Below are 10,000 nucleotides of genomic sequence, written 5' to 3'. Positions count from 1 at the left end.
CCATTCGCGGTTTCACCTTAATACGGCATGTACTGAGACATGCATGGCTTAATCTTTGAGACAAGCATATGACTACTGGCAGGATCAACCAGGGAACTATACAATATGTATATATAAAATGGACAAAATTTAAATCCTTTTCCATCGTCGCCTGTTTCATATATATATGTCAGGTCGACACACCATTTTTCTCTTTCAAATATGTACAAGTTTTGCCACATTCCGCGCTTGTAACATATCTTCTTTAACGCTCAATTTCTTTCATTTTTCTACCATACAGATATTACCGTACGCCCAAAAACGTACGTATTATATTTTTGTTCTATCATAAAATCACATTTTTCTACGTACGCCAGCTTCGTACGTTTCTATCTTTGCCTTCATAAAATCACAAGATAATTTTATCTTCAAGAGTCTCGCTATTAACATCTTGTAAGATAAATGTACGTCCCAGCTAAAACGTACAAATACTTCAAGTTAAGTAATAATATATCATCGCTATTGACAAATTTTTAAGATCCAAGACACAGTTCTCTCTATATGTTTTAATATTTTTTATGTACTCAAATATATTCAAAGGAAAAAGTACATGGGTGATGCCATAGTCGTGGAAGCGCGTACGCTCACGCTGATCTTCTGACCGCCGGAAGCACGAAACCTCTGATCTGGGCAAAATCGGCAAGCCGAGGAAGAACGGACAGGACACATGCTGGACTGGCGAGAAAGCGTGTTCTTCCGCTCGCGCTAGGCATTTCGATTTCTGACACCTCTTGATTTAAAAAATCAGTTTTTTGATAGTTTTCTCTCTCCACTGGGCTATTCATTTTAGCCACAGTTTTCAATTGGTACGATTTGCTTCCAAATCTTACAGATGCATTTTAAAAAATTTTTCCATCGCTCGGACAGAAGAGTCGATTGCTCAGTGAGTACGAGTATACATACAAAGTGCATACGGGTAACCAACCCCGTAGGGCTTGCCACATATGGGCCATTCGGTCAAAGACACCGACCCGTGGCCACGCTGTGTGGAGAAAAGTCCGTAACGTAAACGGCACGAAACAGTCAGGACCGAAGCCCCGAAGGAGCTCTGAGACAGCTTCTCGACCGAGATCGTAGAATTGGCCCAAAACCCGCTCTGCTCCGTCCGCCTCGCACGGACCGTGTATCTCTTATAGATACCGAACGGCCGGCAAGGACGCCGGCGCCGCCGGCCGAATAGCACGCGCGCTTATGAGTGTAAACCGCCGCGGCAACAGACCGCCCGGCCGTGCTGTTGTAACATAGCGCGTGAACGAACGAAAAAAATTTTTATAGTAAACATTAAAATAAATTACACTACCGTAAACTAGACAAAAAATTACACATTTTTTCCCAATATGAAAATTTTCACAAACTTTTTAAAGTCCCATCGCATCGAGTAAACTTTTTTAATAACGCGTCCGCACGATTCTAAATGCTTAATCCATATGTGAAATCGTTCACTGATCACGAATATCGTATTTAAAAAAATTACAAAAATTTATTTTTCAAAATAATCAAAAAAAACCGAAAAATCACAAGAGTAAAGTACCATTATTTTAAACAACATGTCGTTCTAAATGCTTAATCCCTATGTAAAAAAGTTATTTAAGCAAGAATATGTAATTGAAAAAAATTAGAAAAATTTATTTTAGCCGTAAATCGAAAATAATGGGGACACCGGAGCTGTTCGAAGCGCCGAGACGCGCCGCGTACGGCCGAATATTTTCTAAGTCCCAACGTACCGATCAAGAGTAAAGTACCATTTTCCTACATTAGATTTCGTTCTAAATGCTTAATCCCTATGTAAAAACGTTAGTTAAGCAAGAATATCGTATTTTTAAAAAAATCTAATGATACGATTTTCCAGAAAATTGAAAAAACCGAAAAATGTCAAGAGTAAAGTGCCATTTTCTGACATTAGATTTCGTTCTAAATGCTTAATCCCTATGTAGAAACGTTAGTTAAGCAAGAATATCGTATTTTTAAAAAAATCTAATGATAGGATTTTTCAGAAAATTGAAAAAACCGTAAAATGTCAAGAGTAAAGTGCCCTTATTTTAAACAATGTATCGTTCTAAATGCTTAATCCCTATGTAAAAAAGTTATTTTAGCAGGAATATGTTATTGAAAAAAATTAGAAAAATTTATTTTAGCCGTAAATCGAAAATAATGGGGACACCGGAGCTGTTCGAAGCGCCGAGCGCGCCGCGTACGCCCGAATATTTTCAAAGTCCCAACGTACCGATCAAGAGTAAAGTACCATTTTCCTACATTAGATTTCGTTCTAAATGCTTAATCCCTATGTAAAAACGTTAGTTAAGCAAGAATATCGTATTTTAAAAAAAATCTAATGATAGGATTTTCCAGAAAATTGAAAAAACCGAAAAATGTCAAGAGTAAAGTGCCATTTTCTGACATTAGATTTCGTTCTAAATGCTTAATCCCTATGTAGAAAGGTTAGTTAAGCAAGATTATCGTATTTTTAAAAAAATCTAATGATAGGATTTTTCAGAAAATTGAAAAAACCGTAAAATGTCAAGAGTAAAGTGCCCTTATTTTAAACATTATATCGTTCTAAATGCTTAATCCCTATGTAAAAAAGTTATCTAAGCAAGAATATGTTATTGAATAAAATGAGAAAAATTTATTTTAGCCGTAAATCGAAAATAATGGGTCGAGCGAATCGGTCGATTGCGCCGAGACGCGCTATGATGCAACAGACGAGCGATTGGAACGCCCGAATATTTTCAAAGTCCCAACGTACCGATCAAGAGTAAAGTACCATTTTCCTACATTAGATTTCGTTCTAAATGCTTAATCCCTATGTAAAAACGTTAGTTAAGCAAGAATATCGTATTTTTAAAAAAATCTAATGATAGGATTTTCCAGAAAATTGAAAAAACCGAAAAATGTCAAGAGTAAAGTGCCATTTTCTGACATTAGATTTCGTTCTAAATGCTTAATCCCTATGTAGAAACGTTAGTTAAGCAAGAATATCGTATTTTTAAAAAAATCTAATGATAGGATTTTTCAGAAAATTGAAAAAACCGTAAAATGTCAAGAGTAAAGTGCCCTTACTTTAAACAATGCATCGTTCTAAATGCTTAATCCCTATGTAAAAAAGTTATTTAAGCAGGAATATGTTATTGAAAAAAATTAGAAAAATTTATTTTAGCCGTAAATCGAAAATAATGGATCGAGCGAATCGGTCGATTGCGCCGAGACGCGCTATGATGCAACAGACGAGCGATTGGAACCCCCGAATATTTTCAAAGTCCCAACGTACCGATCAAGAGTAAAGTACCATTTTCCTACATTAGATTTCGTTCTAAATGCTTAATCCCTATGTAAAAACGTTAGTTAAGCAAGAATATCGTATTTTAAAAAAAATCTAATGATAGGATTTTCCAGAAAATTGAAAAAACCGAAAAATGTCAAGAGTAAAGTGCCATTTTCTGACATTAGATTTCGTTCTAAATGCTTAATCCCTATGTAGAAACGTTAGTTAAGCAAGATTATCGTATTTTTAAAAAAATCTAATGATAGGATTTTTCAGAAAATTGAAAAAACCGTAAAATGTCAAGAGTAAAGTGCCCTTATTTTAAACATTATATCGTTCTAAATGCTTAATCCCTATGTAAAAAAGTTATCTAAGCAAGAATATGTTATTGAATAAAATGAGAAAAATTTATTTTAGCCGTAAATCGAAAATAATGGGTCGAGCGAATCGGTCGATTGCGCCGAGACGCGCTATGATGCAACAGACGAGCGATTGGAACGCCCGAATATTTTCAAAGTCCCAACGTACCGGTCAAGAGTAAAGTACCATTTTCCTACATTAGATTTCGTTCTAAATGCTTAATCCCTATGTAAAAACGTTAGTTAAGCAAGAATATCGTATTTTAAAAAAAATCTAATGATAGGATTTTCCAGAAAATTGAAAAAACCGAAAAATGTCAAGAGTAAAGTGCCATTTTCTGACATTAGATTTCGTTCTAAATGCTTAATCCCTATGTAGAAACGTTAGTTATGCAAGATTATCGTATTTTTAAAAAAATCTAATGATAGGATTTTTCAGAAAATTGAAAAAACCGTAAAATGTCAAGAGTAAAGTGCCCTTATTTTAAACATTATATCGTTCTAAATGCTTAATCCCTATGTAAAAAAGTTATCTAAGCAAGAATATGTTATTGAATAAAATGAGAAAAATTTATTTTAGCCGTAAATCGAAAATAATGGGTCGAGCGAATCGGTCGATTGCGCCGAGACGCGCTATGATGCAACAGACGAGCGATTGGAACGCCCGAATATTTTCAAAGTCCCAACGTACCGGTCAAGAGTAAAGTACCATTTTCCTACATTAGATTTCGTTCTAAATGCTTAATCCCTATGTAAAAACGTTAGTTAAGCAAGAATATCGTATTTTTAAAAAAATCTAATGATAGGATTTTCCAGAAAATTGAAAAAACCGAAAAATGTCAAGAGTAAAGTGCCATTTTCTGACATTAGATTTCGTTCTAAATGCTTAATCCCTATGTAGAAACGTTAGTTAAGCAAGAATATCGTATTTTTAAAAAAATCTAATGGTAGGATTTTTCAGAAAATTGAAAAAACCGTAAAATGTCAAGAGTAAAGTGCCCTTATTTTAAACATTATATCGTTCTAAATGCTTAATCCCTATGTAAAAAAGTTATCTAAGCAAGAATATGTTATTGAATAAAATGAGAAAAATTTATTTTAGCCGTAAATCGAAAATAATGGGTCGAGCGAATCGGTCGATTGCGCCGAGACGCGCTATGATGCAACAGACGAGCGATTGGAACGCCCGAATATTTTCAAAGTCCCAACGTACCGGTCAAGAGTAAAGTACCATTTTCCTACATTAGATTTCGTTCTAAATGCTTAATCCCTATGTAAAAACGTTAGTTAAGCAAGAATATCGTATTTTTAAAAAAATCTAATGATAGGATTTTCCAGAAAATTGAAAAAACCGAAAAATGTCAAGAGTAAAGTGCCATTTTCTGACATTAGATTTCGTTCTAAATGCTTAATCCCTATGTAGAAACGTTAGTTAAGCAAGAATATCGTATTTTTAAAAAAATCTAATGGTAGGATTTTTCAGAAAATTGAAAAAACCGTAAAATGTCAAGAGTAAAGTGCCCTTATTTTAAACATTATATCGTTCTAAATGCTTAATCCCTATGTAAAAAAGTTATCTAAGCAAGAATATGTTATTGAATTAAATGAGAAAAATTTATTTTAGCCGTAAATCGAAAATAATGGGTCGAGCGAATCGGTCGATTGCGCCGAGACGCGCTATGATGCAACAGACGAGCGATTGGAACGCCCGAATATTTTCAAAGTCCCAACGTACCGATCAAGAGTAAAGTACCATTTTCCTACATTAGATTTCGTTCTAAATGCTTAATCCCTATGTAAAAACGTTAGTTAAGCAAGAATATCGTATTTTTAAAAAAATCTAATGATAGGATTTTCCAGAAAATTGAAAAAACCGAAAAATGTCAAGAGTAAAGTGCCATTTTCTGACATTAGATTTCGTTCTAAATGCTTAATCCCTATGTAGAAACGTTAGTTAAGCAAGAATATCGTATTTTTAAAAAAATCTAATGGTAGGATTTTTCAGAAAATTGAAAAAACCGTAAAATGTCAAGAGTAAAGTGCCCTTATTTTAAACATTATATCGTTCTAAATGCTTAATCCCTATGTAAAAAAGTTATCTAAGCAAGAATATGTTATTGAATAAAATGAGAAAAATTTATTTTAGCCGTAAATCGAAAATAATGGGTCGAGCGAATCGGTCGATTGCGCCGAGACGCGCTATGATGCAACAGACGAGCGATTGGAACGCCCGAATATTTTCAAAGTCCCAACGTACCGGTCAAGAGTAAAGTACCATTTTCCTACATTAGATTTCGTTCTAAATGCTTAATCCCTATGTAAAAACGTTAGTTAAGCAAGAATATCGTATTTTTAAAAAAATCTAATGATAGGATTTTCCAGAAAATTGAAAAAACCGAAAAATGTCAAGAGTAAAGTGCCATTTTCTGACATTAGATTTCGTTCTAAATGCTTAATCCCTATGTAGAAACGTTAGTTAAGCAAGAATATCGTATTTTAAAAAAAATCTAATGATAGGATTTTCCAGAAAATTGAAAAAACCGAAAAATGTCAAGAGTAAAGTGCCCTTATTTTAAACATTATATCGTTCTAAATGCTTAATCCTTATGTAAAAAAGTTATCTAAGCAAGAATATGTTATTGAATAAAATGAGAAAAATTTATTTTAGCCGTAAATCGAAAATAATGGGTCGAGCGAATCGGTCGATTGCGCCGAGACGCGCTATGATGCAACAGACGAGCGATTGGAACGCCCGAATATTTTCAAAGTCCCAACGTACCGATCAAGAGTAAAGTACCATTTTCCTACATTAGATTTCGTTCTAAATGCTTAATCCCTATGTAAAAACGTTAGTTAAGCAAGAATATCGTATTTTTAAAAAAATCTAATGATAGGATTTTCCAGAAAATTGAAAAAACCGAAAAATGTCAAGAGTAAAGTGCCATTTTCTGACATTAGATTTCGTTCTAAATGCTTAATCCCTATGTAGAAACGTTAGTTAAGCAAGAATATCGTATTTTTAAAAAAATCTAATGGTAGGATTTTTCAGAAAATTGAAAAAACCGTAAAATGTCAAGAGTAAAGTGCCATTATTTTAAACAATGTATCGTTCTAAATGCTTAATCCCTATGTAAAAAAGTTATCTAAGCAAGAATATGTTATTGAATAAAATGAGAAAAATTTATTTTAGCCGTAAATCGAAAAAAAGACTGTTCGTTTCTCTGTCTCTCTCGCGCGATCGAAGTATTGATGTTTCCCGGCAAAGTAATGGGATATTAATTAAACTTTATACACGAAATTACTCGTTTTGATCCCCGCTACACAGCCGTATACTTTTTATAATTTTGTGGAATCGGGAACCTTGAAATATTTAACATAACGCGGATCGACTGTCTCTGTCTCTTTCTAGATCGGAATAATCGATGTTTCCCGGCAAACTATTGGGAGATTAATTAAACTTTATACATGAAATTACTCGTTTTGGTCCCCGCTACACAGCCGTATACTTTTTATAATTTTGTGGAATCGGGAACCTTGAAATATTTAACATAACGCGGATCGACTGTCTCTGTCTCTTTCTAGATCGGAATTATCGATGTTTCCCGGAAAACTATTCGGAGATTAATTAAACTTTATACACGAAATTACTCGTTTTGATCCCCGCTACACAGCCGTATACTTTTTATAATTTTGTGGAATCGGTAACCTTGAGATATTTAACATAACGCGGATCGACTGTCTCTGTCTCTTTCTAGATCGGAATTATCGATGTTTCCCGGCAAACTATTGGGAGATTATTTAAACTTTATACATGAAATTACTCGTTTTGATCCCCGCTACACAGCCGTATACTTTTTATAATTTTGTGGAATCGGTAACCTGGAGATATTTAACATAACGCGGATCGACTGTCTCTGTCTCTTTCTAGATCGGAATAATCGATGTTTCCCGGCAAACTATTGGGAGATTAATTAAACTTTATACATGAAATTACTCGTTTTGGTCCCCGCTACACAGCCGTATACTTTTTATAATTTTGTGGAATCGGTAACCTTGAGATATTTAACATAACGCGGATCGACTGTCTCTGTCTCTTTCTAGATCGGAATTATCGATGTTTCCCGGCAAACTATTGGGAGATTATTTAAACTTTATACATGAAATTACTCGTTTTGATCCCCGCTACACAGCCGTATACTTTTTATAATTTTGTGGAATCGGTAACCTGGAGATATTTAACATAACGCGGATCGACTGTCTCTGTCTCTTTCTAGATCGGAATAATCGATGTTTCCCGGCAAACTATTGGGAGATTAATTAAACTTTATACATGAAATTACTCGTTTTGGTCCCCGCTACACAGCCGTATACTTTTTATAATTTTGTGGAATCGGTAACCTTGAGATATTTAACATAACGCGGATCGACTGTCTCTGTCTCTTTCTAGATCGGAATTATCGATGTTTCCCGGCAAACTATTGGGAGATTATTTAAACTTTATACATGAAATTACTCGTTTTGGTCCCCGCTACACAGCCGTATACTTTTTATAATTTTGTGGAATCGGGAACCTTGAAATATTTAACATAACGCGGATCGACTGTCTCTGTCTCTTTCTAGATCGGAATTATCGATGTTTCCCGGAAAACTATTCGGAGATTAATTAAACTTTATACACGAAATTACTCGTTTTGATCCCCGCTACACAGCCGTATACTTTTTATAATTTTGTGGAATCGGTAACCTTGAGATATTTAACATAACGCGGATCGACTGTCTCTGTCTCTTTCTAGATCGGAATTATCGATGTTTCCCGGCAAACTATTGGGAGATTATTTAAACTTTATACATGAAATTACTCGTTTTGATCCCCGCTACACAGCCGTATACTTTTTATAATTTTGTGGAATCGGTAACCTTGAGATATTTAACATAACGCGGATCGACTGTCTCTGTCTCTTTCTAGATCGGAATTATCGATGTTTCCCGGCAAACTATTGGGAGATTATTTAAACTTTATACATGAAATTACTCGTTTTGATCCCCGCTACACAGCCGTATACTTTTTATAATTTTGTGGAATCGGTAACCTGGAGATATTTAACATAACGCGGATCGACTGTCTCTGTCTCTTTCTAGATCGGAATAATCGATGTTTCCCGGCAAACTATTGGGAGATTAATTAAACTTTATACATGAAATTACTCGTTTTGGTCCCCGCTACACAGCCGTATACTTTTTATAATTTTGTGGAATCGGTAACCTTGAGATATTTAACATAACGCGGATCGACTGTCTCTGTCTCTTTCTAGATCGGAATTATCGATGTTTCCCGGCAAACTATTGGGAGATTATTTAAACTTTATACATGAAATTACTCGTTTTGATCCCCGCTACACAGCCGTATACTTTTTATAATTTTGTGGAATCGGTAACCTGGAGATATTTAACATAACGCGGATCGACTGTCTCTGTCTCTTTCTAGATCGGAATAATCGATGTTTCCCGGCAAACTAATGGGAGTTTAATTAAACTTTATGCATCAAATCATTCAGTTTGACTCCTGCAACACAACCAAACACTCTCTGTAATTTTCTGAACTGAAAAACCACTGAAATTGCGCTCGAAATGCGGAGCGACGGGTCGACGCGTCTGCACTGTGCGACAGCTAGTCAAAACGTCCGAACAGCGTATTGTTTTCGATCTCTTGGTATAATATTCGTATTCCTTGCTGTGTATAGCTTCCGATCGATTATTGCAATGGTCAAAGTTCCAGCGGCGTAATGCTTTCCATAAGATTACATTAATATAACCAGCGGCATATTGCTTTCTATCTTGTAATGAAAATTTTATAACCAAGTACCAACGGCGTATTGCTTTCGTTCGGATAATGGAGATTTTACAACCAAGTACCAGCGGTTTCTGTCTTATAATTAAATTATTATAATAAAATAAAGTACCAGCGGCGTGTTACTTTCGTTCGGATAATGGAGATTTTACAACCAAGTATCAGCGGTTTCTGTCTTATAATTAAATTATTATAATAAAATAAAGTACCAGCGGCGTGTTACTTTCGTTCGGATAATGGAGATTTTATGTCCAGCGGCGTAGTGCTTTCTATCTTATAATGTAATTCTTATTACAAAGTACCAGCGGCTTATTGCTTCGTACCAGCGGCGTATTGCTTTTTTACCAGCGGCGTATTGTTTCGTACCAGCGGCGTATTGCTTTTTTTTCCAGCGGCGTATTGGTTCGTACCAGCGGCGTATTGCTTTTTTTCCAGCGGCGTATTGCTTTTTTTCCAGCGGCGTATTGGTTCGTACCAGCGGCGTATTGCTTT

At 35.1% G+C, this 10,000-nt stretch overlaps 1 non-coding gene across 1 annotated transcript in view; it reads right to left on the bottom strand.

Moving 5' to 3' along the window:
* Positions 1–95, bottom strand: part of LOC143262621 (small subunit ribosomal RNA) — a 1,921-nt gene extending 1,826 nt beyond the window's left edge. Inside the window, exon 1 of the ribosomal RNA XR_013036366.1 lies at positions 1–95. This exon is cut by the window's left edge and continues 1,826 nt beyond it. This is a non-coding gene — a ribosomal RNA (small subunit ribosomal RNA).
* Between the last annotated feature and the right edge of the window lie 9,905 nt (positions 96–10,000).

Source organism: Megalopta genalis, unplaced genomic scaffold (assembly GCF_051020955.1).
Source record: "Megalopta genalis isolate 19385.01 unplaced genomic scaffold, iyMegGena1_principal scaffold0155, whole genome shotgun sequence".
NCBI lineage: Eukaryota > Metazoa > Arthropoda > Insecta > Hymenoptera > Halictidae > Megalopta > Megalopta genalis.
The sequence above is the reverse complement of the archived record's forward strand: the minus strand, read 5'-3'. Positions and strand labels throughout refer to the sequence as shown.